This window comes from Corvus hawaiiensis, chromosome 7 (assembly GCF_020740725.1).
Source record: "Corvus hawaiiensis isolate bCorHaw1 chromosome 7, bCorHaw1.pri.cur, whole genome shotgun sequence".
Taxonomy (NCBI): domain Eukaryota; kingdom Metazoa; phylum Chordata; class Aves; order Passeriformes; family Corvidae; genus Corvus; species Corvus hawaiiensis.
This window is the reverse complement of record NC_063219.1, coordinates 24,018,910-24,034,747: the sequence shown is the minus strand read 5'-3', so window position 1 is coordinate 24,034,747 and position 15,838 is coordinate 24,018,910. Positions and strand designations below refer to the sequence as shown.

Sequence of the window (15,838 nt, the reverse complement as noted above, 5' to 3'; positions counted from 1 at the left end):
TGCTGTCCTAAGATGACTCTTCTTGCTTTTTTTTTTCCTTTCCCTGAAATGAAGAAGTCCTGTCGTGTTTGTTCGACAAATACAGTAGCCAAGTGAAGAACTGACAGCTCTACCCACTGACAAGCACTGTGCACATTTTTCCTGTCCTCACACACTTTCCTGTCAATTAACCTCATTTCTGACCTGCAAATGTCTTTACAGTGCTCCAGCTCCCCTGAGTACACCATCAACACTGTACCAGCTCTCTGGGGTCCATTTACATCATCTCGGCTGGAGTGTGAGAAACTAATTTCCATATAGATTTCAAAGGGGCATATAAATTTTATCTGTTTCAAAATTACAGCCTTTACCCTCCATGTTTGTTTTATAATCACATATAAACAGAAAGATGTTTGTTTATAATGCACAATCTGATTTTAATGACCTAATTTAGAGTACAAAGTGAAGAAACAAAGTAGTGTGTCAGAAGTTAAGCAAACGTTCAATAATGAGCCTTAATCTTATCTCATTTTCAATATCTTTAAAATAAAAATATCCACAAAAACCTTGATAGAATTGTTCCTGAAGTACCTGGAATACCTTACATCTCTGAGAGGCATTATGGATTTCCGTCTGCCAAAGAAGCTGTAAATTGTATTTTTCCTCGAAAAGTACATGCTCTACCCCTCTAAGTTTTGAAACTGTGTACTTGCTACATCTGCAGCACCTCCACAACATCAATATAACACAGAACAAAATGATCAACAGATACATCTTCAGAATAAGAAAATTCTTCCTCCCATGTAAATTCAGTGCTCATAAAGGTCATCTGGCTCATGGTCATAGCAATGAAAGACCTCCACCATCAAGGCACTCAGCATTGGCAGTGGAAGGTTTCTCACGTGCCAGTAACCTGCAGAGCCCACTCTCAGAGGTGAAAGAAGGTTGTAGCTCCTGCAGATGCAGCCCTTCCCCAAAGGGCTATAGGATCCTGAAGGTGTAGAGTGTAGGGATGCATCACAGATGGGTGAAAAGCAGGAGCTGAACACCAAGGCCACCTTTTGACACACTGTATATCCATCAGCTGCTAACAGGGGGTTCCTGCCACTTCTGCTCTGAGCTAAACTAGCAACCAAATGCATTGCTATCCCAAGTCTGTGTCTTCACAGTCAGCATTTGAGTTTCTGTAATTTTAAATTCAGATACAATCTGAATATTTATGTTCAGTAATCAGTAAATTAATCAAGATGGCTAGGACAATTTATTTCAGGTAGTAACTCATAGACTTATTTACTAATGTTCCATACTAAGTGTCATGGGCTGCTGGCAGCAGCACAAATCATGGTGGGAAAATATTTTATCGCATCATAATTAAGCTTTACATTTATTTAGGTAAATAGATTCTTAGAGTTGTTTTCAACACATGCTCTTGAGTTGGATTCCAAGTATTTATCAGATACTGCACAACCATATTTCACAGGTCTGCTCACCAATATCAATTCACATAAATCAAAGATAAAACCTGGAATGAAATCCTGGTCTGATGTCTGATCAATAGGAGATTTACCAGCAGGTCCCAGATTTCACCCAGAATGAAAGCACTTACATTGTGCTTTTGTGACTTACTGAGTTTATTCCTCAATATATTTAATGCTCAGAGATGCTGAAAAGGAAGAAAACTTCTAGTCCTCTCCCCCCTCCTGGCTCTGAGCTTCATGGTTACGAGCCCTTTGCTTAATCCACTGTTTCTTTTGCTTACTGATTCAAGTCACTAACCCAGCAGCTTTTCTTTCTGCTATGGCAGGGAGTTGAGTTGGGTCACTGAGGTGTCTAACAAGACCATCACAAGTTAAGTGGCAGGAGCACACAGCTGGGGGAAGGCAAGGTGGGAACGTGCGCGTCCCTCCTGGGAGGAGGCTGGGTGGCTTCGCTCAGTCTAGGGCTCCCTCATGGAATTTGACTTGAAACATTTTCACTGACAACCATTTTTTAAAAAATACATTTCCAGTCATATTCCAGAAAAGTGAAGTTATTGCAACAACCAGACCCCAGACATGTTATGCAGATGCACTGCAAGTGAGGTGGGTGAGCGAGTTCAGATAACACAAGAATTAGGCTGAACTTTCGCCCCCAGTTCCAGTGTTCTTTGAAGTTCTTCACTGCCTTGGCAACTTCTTCCCCTATCTTCCACTATTGCAGCTCTTGTCAGAGGCTCTGCATAGTCAGGATTTTCTCCATTCTGGGATGTTCAAAAAGAATTTTGCACTAAGCTCCTCAGGGACCAGATCTTCACAATGTTTCCGTGCTTGCAAGTACAGCTTGCTACACTCATTTCTCTGGGAGCAAAACTCCCAGCTGTGTTTGCTGAATGGGGCTCTAAGACAAAAATTATTTCAGCAAATGGCTACGGGAACTTTCTATGAGTACTTACTAGGAGGAAACAGATGATCTTCTTCTAGCAGGAATTAAATTTGGATAATTTTCTCAATAGTATTTTAACATGTATCTGTGAATATATGCCCATGCATATATATCAGGCTTTTGCTACTTATCCATCAAAACCACAGGTAAACAACTGCCCACTTCAGGGCCTGGTCCAGTTGTCCCCTAATATAATCCATAAGTACATAATGAAGACAACAGGGCACTATCATAATATTGCTTTTGACCCCAAGACACAATTTACCATTCACTATTCTAAAGATCATTGAAAAGTTCTCATGTAAATATTTGTTTACTTAATTACAGATGGAGCTTTGTTGTATTTTTCGAATTTTTCTGTCAGATATAGTATTCAACCTAGTTAGCTGAACTCCAGTCCAAAACACCATGTGACTGTATTTGGTGAAGTACACAAAAATGTGCTTGGACAAACAGAATGCTTCTGGAGACCCACAGATACCATTGCTCTAGAACACAGGCTTAGGTACTCCAGAAGCAAGGAAAGGGTAATGACCTGGAAAGGCAAACATGCCTGCTTCTTATACCTCTGTATAAGAAGATACCTCTAGTGTAATCAGTTACTTTACAGCAGACAGTCTCATTACTATAAATTGCAACTAGAGGCACTTTTGCCTTGCAAAGGAATTCATAAAAACATGTCAGATCATGTCAGCTGAGATGTTATATAAATCACATTCTGCACTAAGTGAAAAAATACATTTTGCGTCCAAGGAATTTCAGATTGTTTTCTGAGTAGAGCCCACTGTTTCACAACTCAAGAAGAATTTTCATCAGAATTACAGACATCACTTAAGAGACATGAAAGTTGAAAATCTAAATATGCCTAAATGCTTCCATTTTAATCCCCTTGTTCATTATATTTCCACTAAAGTTGCTACTTCGTTCCACAAAAGGGTTGTCCCCAACAGTGCCTCAGACTGTGTAAGCACACCCTTAACTTCTGTGCTTGCATATATGGAAGTGACATTACCCAGAGAAAAGGAGTGTTCTGAAATCAACTACAAATGTAATGACAACAGGTATGAGTGAAGAAAAATCCTTACGTTGAAATACTAACTTCAACTGCTCTTGCCACCAGAAACTAACTCCCAACTTTTTCTGACACTAGGAGGTCTTTGATTTTCTTAAATCTGATTCAGTAGTCGGTAACTTGAGAAAGAATAAACGTTTTTTTCCTCGAGACGACATGCAATATCACAGTTCATGGGAGTAAATCATGTAGGCACATGATTTTGCAGGAACTAAGCCAGAGTGAAAAAAAGACAAGAGAGCTGCATTAATTCCTTGGTGACTATATTCAGTGGGCTAAGCATTGGTTTCACCAGCGGATTTGACCAAATTGTTCTTTCTTCATTCTCACAGAATGGAAAAAAAAAATACGAGAAGCTAACCCTTCGAGATAGAAATTACTTAAACTGCAAAATAAAAGTCCAGTTTGCATCTTCATTAAAAAAAATTAAACAATAATATTACATATTTTGTATCAAAATATATAATATCTGGCCACAAATCAGCCTAAGCAGAATCACAAAAAACAACTCATGTTGAGCTTCCTTGCTGTAGTTTTTACTAATGTCATTGTAGGATACAAAAAACCCCTGTTTATTTCCACTAAAAAAATCAGGTTAAGTCTTTGAAATGTCACCAATGTTGACGACCTTTAATTTTTTAACAAAACAAAAGGCAGTCTTAAATTAACTAAAAGGTTAATTCTAGAATGTATTACCATAACATTTCCATTTAAAATAGTACATCCTCTTATAATCTATATTTTAGATTCCTCAACTACACTTGGTTTAAATACTTAAAATTGTCTAATTACTGATTTTCTATTATGTTTGGCTGATACAACTCGAGTTGAATCAAAACTGTGCTAGAACTCCTTTGTTAAAATGCTAAACCAGCCAGGCAATGTGCCTCTCATTAACTACCAGCTAGTTCTTGACTGACACTGTCGATTGCCTGCGAGGCAGCTCACCCTACAATGGAAATTATTTTATGGTATCTACCTGCGGATCTCAGTTTGTGCTGGACTACTCCTCCTCCTCCTTCTTGCTTCTTTCATGAACTGTAAACTATAAAGTAAATATATGGAGGGAAGAGGGGGAGAGAACCCTGCCTTTTCAAGCTGAGAAACTCCAGACTTCAGAAGACAGATAGTATTTAATACTATTTACTGCACCACTGTAATTATTTGGTAGTTGATCAAACTAATAAACACACCCTTTGGCAGAATGGGGATTTGGGACTACTTGAATAGATGTGAGCTCCTTTTCTTCACTGAGACTTCAGTTGTAGCAGACCTGATTTAAGAGATGTCTCTCCCTGCCATAGCATTCCCTCTCCACATCCATGCCAGCCACTTATTCCACCTTTCAAAGCAGACATTACCACACTTCTTAGCTGGACTGAATCAACTGCCTTATGCGGGTGTGCTATGAAGTGGAAAAGAAAACTGATACAGTTTAAATCTGTAGATATACATATATATTTTTTCCTAATTCTAGTTCTTTCCTAATTTCTTAGTCCTGATCTAGAGGGCAGCTGTGACACATAACAGGATCGGCTAGACCTGGGAAAAGAGGCAGAACTTCTAAATCCCACCCAACTGCCAAGGGAACAGCAAAATGAAGATGCAGTCTGACTGCAGAGTCCTGACCAGCCTCAAAACTGAAAGTAAGCAGTTACTCGGGAGTTTACGTAGCTGCACATAAAATGTTCTCATTTTGAGAGACATTCGCAAACACAGAATGTCCTTAGTTTTGTCTTCAGATCTCAAAGAAACTTGCAAATGAAATAATCTCTGTTTAAAACCATGCTTCAGTGAAAGACACTGTGCTATACTATGTGCATGGAAACAAACTAATGAACTTCCATAAAGAGAAGGAAAATTGTGTGATTTATTAATCTGAATATCAGTGGTTTAAAAAACAATGTGGAGATGTTGCTCATTTAGCAAAAAGCTTAGGTTCACAAATTTCCTCACGTGTAGGGCAAATCTTTCTTCAACAGCTGAAATCATGGTTACAGTAACTTCCTATTCAGTCATTTCCTTAATTAAACCATTGAACTTTAATGTGAAATGCAGCCATTACAAAACCAGAAAGGAATCTGAACAATAACAATCCAGTCAAATGGGCAGCACAATAAGCAACAGCAATGTCAAGAACATTGGCTGGCACGTTTTGGTTGGAATCAAGGATGCTGTGATTCCCTGAGATATTAAATCAACTTCAAGAAAGCTCTGTGCTGGATCAAAGCTGCACGAGCTGCATGATACGATGCAGTGAAAACTTGGCACGAATGGGCTCTTTGGTAAAGGTTACTTAAAAAACAAACTGTATGTCATCTTTTTCCCAAATTTTTGAAAGGTGACAGTCCGGCAATAGCAATGCCTCATCATAGTCTCAAACATCTGTCCTGCTCTGAAACTGAAGATTACCCAAATGGATGCATTTTTTAGTCCCTTTTTGCCTCCCTTCTACTCCAACCCTGCAGTCCCCAGTGGTGCCCAAAAGGTCAATGTTCTCATTTTAAGCATGCTCTTTCCCTTGGACAGTCACTACATTCACGCCTGTCTTTGCCTCCTACAAATGGTCCAAATGCCCCAGACAGCTAAAAGCCAACACCTGGGAGTGACCACTGCTCTACCCAGGGCAGTTCCTGCTGCATCAGTGACACTGAGTCTGTTCCTTGAGCAGAGCCAGAAACCCTGCCTGGCTGCAGCACTGTGACGCTGCCTGCATTCAGCGAATGGGGCACCAGTGCGGAAAGCCACAAGGAGTTCCAGGCAGGATCCAGGTACCTCTGTGCCTCCACAATTGCATTGTGTACTCTGCCTCAGCAGCAGAAAAGCAGCTCATGTGTGCTCCTACCTGACCTGGGCCACATTTGCACAGCCAAACAGTTCCACCAGGCACAGATCTGGCCACAGTATTAGGTTTTGATAGTATGCAATACTATTAGCTCTTTCCCGTTGCCCAGACAGCAATAACTTTGTGGGTCTCTAGTTACACAGGCAGCTCACACTCTGGGTAGGTGCGAAGGGTCACAGAGTCACTGCAGGGAAGAGCATAATCTGTTTTCCAGGAGGCTTTAGGTGTTGGGGCATAGTGCCTTCTTGAAGATGCAAGGCCACTAGCCAATCTAAACACACAGCATCTTAGTTTCTGAGGCATCAATACGTCATTAAAAAGTAAACAAAAGAAAAAGTTTACAGAACAAATGCTATCAAAATTCTGGTGCCCACTATCTAGAATATAGATATGCTTAGAGAAAACCTTACATTTGATCAGGATAGTTTTGACTAGGATAACCAAAGACTTTACAAAATAATTGTAAATACGCATACACTGCCTTTTTTTTTTTCTTGCATGTTTTACACCCCTTAACTCAAAAGTGAAAGGCATGTTAGATGTGTGGAACCAACTGACCCAGTGGATCCCATACTTGGGTTATACTTACAACTTTAAATTGGACTCAATGTTTAATTGTTAAGTGTAAATCTCATTGCAGAGATTGATACTCAGTGCACTAGGCACACTAAAACTTGTAATTTTTCCAGGACAATTGGTATCACCATACCTCCAAGAATTCTTAGTTAAAAAACCAAACAGACAAAACCTCAGTTAAGAGACTACTTTTAAGACACTGATCTGTTTGGGCTGTGGAATAAGACACAATGGTGTTCTCTTCTCTGCCTCAAACAGGACTCTTCTAAATGTTTCTCCTAGCTAATTTTGTTCTTAATTGGAAAAAATAAATCCATAAAGATAAAAATCAAAAAATCCCTTAATTATGCATTTTAAAGTGCATGTTGTCTGCAGTCTGATCCAGCTCCCAGACAGTGGGATTTTTTTTTTCCGTGTATTCAACAGGAATGATAGGTATCATGTTGCTAACTTCAACGCTGCAATCTGATTTGCACAGGCCAGCTCAAGTGGAGAGTTACTGAAATCAGCTGGATTCTTTTACGGTACAAGATAACAGTGTACAGATAACGCTGAAGACCGAGGGCTAGGCCTAGAGCCTGCTGATTTCTCTAACTGGCTGCACCAAATACCAACAGAGCCTCCCTGGCTCTGCCAGCAGAGCTCTGCACAGGAGCAGGCGGTGCCCCAGCACATGCTGCAGGGCCCAGCCTTCACCTTATGCTGCAAATGCCCTGCGGTGGAGTGCTCAGGGTAAACAGAAATCCTGTTTTCACAGGTGTCAATCCAAAGTGACTTTTTGGACCAGTTTACAAAACCCAGTGGGGAATGAATCCTGGATTTCCCTGTTGCTAGGTGCTCGTAAAACACCGCCAGTCTTGATGAGCTCGTAATTAAGTTATAATAGCCATCATAAAGTTGCAAAATTCCTATATACTAGATAAGACCATAATCCTGCTGGATGACATAAAGATAACCAACCACTTTTTCCTTGAAATTAAACATAAATGCGATGATGTTTTCTAACATGCTACTCTTAACACTGCTTTTACTTTACAAACTCTTTTAAGAGAAATATTTCTCAAGAAAAAACAGTACTTGTATAATAACCCTGTTAAACAGACTGACACACGGAGATATGGAGGCTTTGTTTGTAATGAAGATACTTTTACTAAAGGGAAAATAAATCTGCTTCTGGGATGAATCTCCAAATTGAAAGGGTTTTTCAGGTGATGGAAGTGTATTGTGATGGGTCTCCAGCCTGATTACTTCCTGCAGAGATGGTTTTGTCATTGTGCCACCACCACTCCCCTGTGACTTCTAAACAACCCAGGGTCACTGTGTCCTCTCTTTAATTAGTATCTCACTGCTGGAGGGAGGGGAGAATGTCAAGGAAAAAAAGAATGAGAAGACACTGTAAACAAAGGTCCTCAGGGGCATCTTAACAATTTGGACAAGGAATGAAAAAAATGCTCTTTTGTTGGTGGCAAAATGAAAAGAAATGGTTGGGGTGGTCCAAATTTCAATTTTAGTTAGATGAATTTGGATAAAATAAAGAGCAATCATGCTAAGAAAAAAATTAATTCTGTTCCCAAGAAGGCTTTATCACCCAGCAGATGAGGATGCATTCTATATTTTACAAGAAATCCAACTCAAATATGGTGTTCCAAGCATAAAGCAACCAAAGCCCTAAGGAATAACCTCTGCTTCCCTAAGTACTATGACCGAGCTCAGTTGGGGTGATAGCAATTATTTTTATTTGCATTAAAATAAAACTTCCAATGAGCATCTTTTGTACAAAAATATTTGGACTGTAATTTACACTTACATTTTTCATAGAAAAATTCAGATAATCCAACAATAAAGTAAAATAATAATAATAATAATAATAATAATGATGCATAATAATGCATAATAATGTATATAAAGCAGTAACACCACCTTCACACTAGATAATTAACTTGCCCTGAAAGTTCTCTAGACTGATGATTCACAAAAATAGCAAATATTACTAAAGACTGGACTTATCATAAGGCAAATGTTGTGCATATGAGCACATGGGTTAAGAGTTAAAACATTTACCTTTTTTACTTTCCAGAATCAACAATACGATAGAGAAATTTGCATACTTTTTTTAGCTAAATACAACAAAAAGGTCAGTGCTTACACAAAATTTTATTTTCCTTAGAATTTGGAGTATTTTACAGTATTTCAGATTAGCCTTTTTCCTGTTGTCTCCTGGAAAATCAGGAAGTGAAATTTGATTTTAAAGCAAAACTCTGCCGACAGGAGGGTTTCTCTTTAAAGCTGACAGTATGAGAATTTAAATGGCAGTTTGTCAGTCACTTGGCTATTGTAGCACATAGTAGGTGGCCTTCCCCCTCCTGGAATTTCCTCCTCCAAGGTAGGCCCTCAGGTTACTCGTGCCTTGAGTAATGGGGAAGGGAAGAGAAACCACACACGTTTCTGAAGAAAACCATACATGCGAGGAGCTGCAGAAGAAACAGACATTTGGAATATCCCATGAAAACAGGAGCCCCAAATTCAAGCTGGAGGCAGCACTCACACCCCATTCTAGTGCCTGCTGCCTTGAGCACTCAGGCATGGATCTCTCTCAATTTCTGCTATCCACATGGCCACAGTTTTATATAAAATAACGCAATAATGCTAATAAGGAAGAAGAGGAATAGACTCTGTAACCTGTGGCTACGGCGCTCATCCCAAATATAAGAAATCCACATTCGAATCTTTCCCTTGTATTCTGTTTCCAAACTACTGAATGCAGAAATACAGAGTATATTTAGGTCCTTAGGTACCCACAGAATTAGGCACCAGTTAAGGCAGGGCTTTACTGGAGTGCCCCAATGACAGACTCAGCTGCTCAGCCCCTATAAGGATTCAAACATTCTATTTCTCTAACTAAAATTAAATACAATTGAGCAATTTGGGTTTGGTGACTTGTCTTTTTGGTCTTATTTTAAGGCCCTGGATCATGAAGTCTCATGAACAATAGACTTATGTCAACAACTCTAACACGTCGCTTCAGTTCATGGATGCTTTTGGTTCTGTTTTGCCTCTTGAAACTCCCGTGCCCTGAGCAGTGCAGTCTCCAAAAGGTGGGGTTCAGCCTCAATGGCCTAAGTCTGGCTGCGAGCTGAGCATTATTCCATGGTTTCAGTCTACACCACAAGAGTGGTGCCCACCAATACACAGGTGAGCTCAGATTCTACCTTTGGATCACAGCATAAATATATAAAGAATCTCATATTTCATCTTAAATACATTAAAAAATACAAAACATCTCCCATCTCTTCTGTGTAACACTGCAGTATTAAACTGAAGAACAGTCTGATTTTGTAATTAATTTTTTTTTTACAAAATCAGATGTGGCTTTTAAATATTTCTGGTTTTTTAATCGGTCTTATGATTTTCATGACTTGACTTATGGTGCCAAACACTTAGGGCAGATAAGAGTGCCATTCTACATGCCCCAACTCTTCTCCCACCTCACACAACCACAGCAGAAAATTCTTCTTTTTAAAATATAAACCCAAGCAAACCCACCAAATTCTGTGTGTGAGGGGAAATAAAAAGCACATTTGAATTGTACGAATTTTAGCTTTAAAAACATTGACATTGATTAAAGATTTCCATAGTGTACAATTTACAAGAAATTACCTCAGCAGGGTGAATGGATTTGGTTTCATAATCACAAAGTTCCCTAACTCCATGGTATTATATTCCAAGCAAGCTTGTATATTAAGTTTAATTTCACTTTTTTCAGGAAGTGATTTTACTCAAGATTGAATACAGCTGTTAGCGGAGCTCACTGTTCCAAAAATGCTTCAATGCAAACTGAAAAAAAGAAAAGTTTCTGTAGGTGAGGACTTGCAGCCAAGCTCCATTCTCAGAACACACTACTGAAAAAATACAGTCTTTAAATATTCAAATACTAAAGAATGGGAGAGGTCTGTGTAACACATTTGATGACTTAAACGAATTGCTCCATCTTCTTTGACAACACAAAGCTAGCAGACTCCCTGCTTTTACAAAAAGAAACATGATGGTAGATATACCTCTTTTTGTTTTGTGCCAAGCATTAGTATCAAACCCTCACTTTTCGGGGGGTGGGGGGTTTAGTTTCATTTACTATTTCATCTTGATTCTGTTCTTTTAATATACACAGAAATGTATGCTGGCATACAGAACAGGGCCTCTGCAGAGGAAACGCTGCCAGCTAAAAACACAGGATGTAATCGAGACCACAAGAGACACATACTCAGTTATAAATGTAACTATGCTGGAGGTATGGGAAGGAAAAAAAACCCTCTTATTTTTCTCTGCCAGTTTTAATTGTTTCAGTGATACTTTCCCACTCTTATTTTGTGCCAGTATAAGAAGAAGAAAAATAATCAAATTTAATTACTTTTGCAGCTAAGATAACTGCAGGATTCAGTATTCAGCAGCCCAGACGTCCATTTCTCCTTGCAGGAACTCCCCGGGTGTTTTACACACATCTCGGATGACAAGCACACACTCTCCGTGCAATGCGAGCTTGAGCAAGGGCACTGTCTGGTCAAATAAGCACTACAGGCATAATTAAAAACAGTATTAATATAGCCTCAAAGACCCCCAGAAACAAATAAATAAAATAAAAATAATTTTAAAAATAAAAATACTAATGAAACTAAAATTGAAGACTGGTAGAAATACACTGTAATAATCCATTTTCATCTCTGACTCGCCTGCTTTGAGACAAGAGAACCAGGAAGTAAAACAGACTAAAAAACGGGGGGAAAAGGTGAAACCAATTCCTGTCTTTTCTACAACAAAATATTTTCTCTGAAGCAATCGAGAGTAAGCGAGGTACCTAAAACGCTATTTTTAATAATAAACGGGTTTCATTATAATATGACTCAAGACTTAAAAATCTGTTGTTAACAGGCGGCCTCAGGCTCCCGCCGCGCGCCGGCGAGCGCGGGGCGCGGCCCACACGGACCGGGGCGGGCTCGGGCCGCGCCACCTCCTTATCGTCCGTGTCCGGCGCTTCCGACCGCGGCGGGGAAACACCCCCGGGCTCCCCGGGGCTCGGGAGGGGAGGCAGCGGGGAGCGGGGCGGCCGCTCCGCCCGCGGGACCGGCGGGAAACTCGCCCGGCTCGGATGCGGGCGCAGCCCGGCAGCGCCCTGAGAAGCGCTGGCTGAAACAAAGGCAGCGGTCGCTCCCAAGGAGCGAGCCCTGCCGGAGCCCTGGCGTTCGGGCTTAGCGGGTGTTAACTTTCCGCTTAACTTCACGGCAGCAGCCCGGCCCGCAAGGCGGGAGGAGCTCCAGCTCTGGAGGCTCTCGCAGCCATCTTGTCTCTCAGCTGTGGAACTCGCCGAGCAGAACAAGCCCGTAAGAAAAGCTCCTAACGCTACAATTCCCCGCTAGAGGGAGCTCCCCAAGCCCCCGCGGCAGGAGGAATAAAAGCTCTATTCAATTAGGGAAATCGCATTTTGACTTTTTCGGAAAGTTTGTATGTGATGTATTTAGAACACTCCACCGCCTGCCCACAGCCCTCAGTGCTGCAGAGCTGCCGCTCCGTTGCCAACAGCCTCCCTGAGTCACCGCAATATATAAAGCAACCTTGAAGTTTGGAGGCTATCACTGTTACGCAGTATTTATATAAACTCACCGGTTCATAATGCACTTCAGAAATAGCATGGAAGTCAAAAGTCCCCCTAAAATATTTTTTATATGAGTATGCTCAGTCTGAATGGCAGATACATGTCCACACACACAAGTGGAATGCGGATCAGAAAACCCCTTTTTCCAGCCCTAAGGAGGCTTCCCTGGCTGATGTGCAGGAATAGGGAACAAATTCTGGTTTTGCTTAAACCATCAGACGTTTTGCCTCTGAATCCAGTGAAGCAGATTTAGCTCTAGATGGACCAAACAGGAGGGGTCCCTATGCTTCTCTGTACTATGGCTCTAGGGTTCCACTTAATTTGCAGGAATGAAGCAGCTCTTAGGCCAGGCATCAGCTAAAAAAAGCTCTAGAGATGGGTACAGTCCTGGGATCTATTTGTCAGTTTCCATCTGTCCAAAATGCTCTACAGACCCTTCTCAAAGTGCAGTTTGTGCAGAAGAGATGTGTTTTGCCTTTATCAAATAAACTAAGAACATCACTAGAAGTTTCTTCTTTGCCTGTTCAACATTTTTCCTTAGGAAATACAGATCCTACAAGGAAGGAAAGGAAGAGAAAATCACTTTGCGCAAAAGCTTGAGACTTACATTTGAGCAGTAAAAAGGCCCTATTTGTGATAATAGACTGGAGTCTATTCATATAAATTTAGACAATACATGCTTTTATTTCAACATCCACTGAAATCCATATTGTTACTCATTTGCTTAAAATTTCAGTAACAGATTGCTAATATGTTTGGAACATCCTTTATCACTTTAATTGTGTATCAGTTACCCCACCATTACAGCTTACTACTGCTCAGACTCTAAACTGTACACTAATTTTGAACTTATTTTCTTTCAACAAAAAAACTACAGTACAAATATCCAAGTTTCCAAAGCCAATGTAAAACTTACACAGATTTAAGTTTGTCCTCTTGAACCCCCTATCAAAAAAAGGCACTCATGGTAAAGGGTTCTAGTGGATAACACACCACAATAGGATGCAAGAGCTATATTGGTTCTATTCTGCTTCTGCCACTTTATAATTCCTCTGCTGTGACTTCATTCCTCTCTCAGTGGAATACACACTGATAATCCTGGGATCACACTTTAAAGCTATTTTGAACCTACCCATGAAAAAGGAGGCATTAATTATGATATTAGAGCTATGGTTGCTACTTATCTAGTGTTAGTTCTCCATTCTTATTTGAAGACTTACAAAAAAACCTGTTATTGCATATATTCTATCAACATTTTTTTACCCTTGGAACTTAAATAAGATTTTATGTACTTTGAGCTTTTATTTGATCCAGTATTAGTTATTACTATTGACTTTAAAGCATTCTGCTTGTACACTTGCAGCATGATCCAGATAGTACAATGGCTGATAGTTTTGCCCATGTTTCATGTTACCTGTTTGGAATCTTGATGTTTATGCCAATACTTTTTAAAAGTAATTGACTCATACAACATTTGGGAGATCCAGTTAGGTCTTCTTCTCAACTTAATACTGCTTTTGATTTTAACAGCAGAGAGAGTAGAATACATACAGTACTTCAGAAACAATACTTACTGTGAAGAAATAACATCTAAATCAAATGTTACTGAAACATGCAATCAATAGTTGTTTGACAAGCACTGTCAAACAGTTTAGGCAGGGTCAAGAGAGCCACTAGGTGGAATGATGTTCCATTGCTTTTTTTGGCCTTACATCCTGATATCTATATAATTTTAAAACATCACAATAGTGCATACACCAGGTATAAACAGTACAAAGTAGGTGAATACTATTCTTCTGATTATTATGGCAGAATGCACAGCACCCTGACTGACTACTGTCACCTAATCCTCACTGTAGTGTCTTAAAACCTCTGCAGCCAACATGGGAGACACATGACATATATTCAAGTGAGACAGTGAAAAGTTCCTTGTACTGCAGAGCTGAGCTGAGAACTGGAACCGGTACTGTTCCCTTTACTGTTCTACTTTGATATGCTGATAACTTCAGATAATTTAGTTTACAACCTAGAAGTAAACAGAAGAATCTAAAATATTATAGAGCTAGTACACAAGGAAATAAAAATAGTAGTGATTTGTTACCTTATTCATGTTTAATTACTGTTGGTTTTAACTGGGAAAAATAACGAAATACAACAGAAAATGTGACAGGCACATAGGGAAAAGTGACATTTTTCTGTCTACCTTGCTGCAGTGATCTGGCAGGCTACTGCAAATATTATGAAATAGATAATGGCTAAATATTATGAAATAGATAATGGCTGTATGAAATATGGAAAATGGAAACATGGAGGCAGCCACCAGACAGAAAACTCTGCATTTGCAGCCTGCAAACATTCATAATGGAGACTAGATCTGATCTAAGACTCTGACTGACAAAAAAAAAAAAGAGAAAAAAAAAAAAAAAAAGTAGCTGGACCAATCCAGGTATTTAGTTTAGACAAGAGAACCAGACACAGTGTTGACAGGCCAGCCTTGGAACAGGAAAGCAAATTAGAACTTTCTTTACCTGTAATAGGGAATTACACAGTTGCAGTATCATTCTTCCTAATGCAGAGTCAGGATTTATTTCTTTGAAGGTACACAAGGTACACATTTAGTGTTTTAACTAAAGGGACAATTTAGGGATTGCAATGTTCTAGGAGGTGGCCCTGCTGCTAGACTTTCTACTGTCTTGAGTATTATTGGAACAACCTCTTGTCTTGATTATTTGCAGACTACCCAAGCTATCCATTTACTGGAAAGTGGATGACAAGCAGGTAGTCTGGGATGGGAGAGATGTGAGACCGGACTCATTAATTCCCCATGCTCTGGGTAATCACTTATTCTGATGTTAGGAGACTACTGAAGATTTGATTTAGATTTATTTGAAGGCTCTGGGTAACAGACACCTTATGCCCACTTTGTTGTGCTATAAATACTTTCTTGAGGGGCAAGGCAATGATGAGTAACAGCCTCTGTCTGTCCTGGTTAGGAACACACAGAAAACTCACGATGATCAGCAAGCAATAACAAGGACATTCCTTGTTTTCTTCCGTACTTGGTTCAATCCTCACGGGGAGGTAGAAGGGGTGTCCACCAACATAAGTATTTTGTTATTTTTTTAACACATGCTCATATATTCTTTTCTTTTCTTCTTTCAGAGGTATATCAATAGATAAAACCAATCCTCAAGATAAAACAAATAACTCCACAGTATCCTTTTCTTCCAAATTCATAGAAAGAACACTGACTCTCTAGATCTATGGATAGATCCCTTGCTCACGTGGTCATAAAGAGCAA

General features: G+C 39.8%; 1 protein-coding gene and 1 long non-coding RNA gene across 4 annotated transcripts in view; both read right to left on the bottom strand.

Annotated features, from left to right (window-relative positions):
* RBMS1 (RNA binding motif single stranded interacting protein 1) overlaps nt 1-15,838 on the bottom strand; it is a 157,670-nt gene that overhangs the window by 104,265 nt on the left and 37,567 nt on the right. The window lies entirely within an intron of this gene.
* LOC125329011 lies at nt 9,029-11,840 on the bottom strand. Its single transcript, XR_007205004.1, has 3 exons — nt 11,299-11,840; nt 10,551-10,727; nt 9,029-9,364 (listed from the first exon to the last, which is right to left on the bottom strand). It is a non-coding gene; the product is annotated as an uncharacterized LOC125329011 (long non-coding RNA).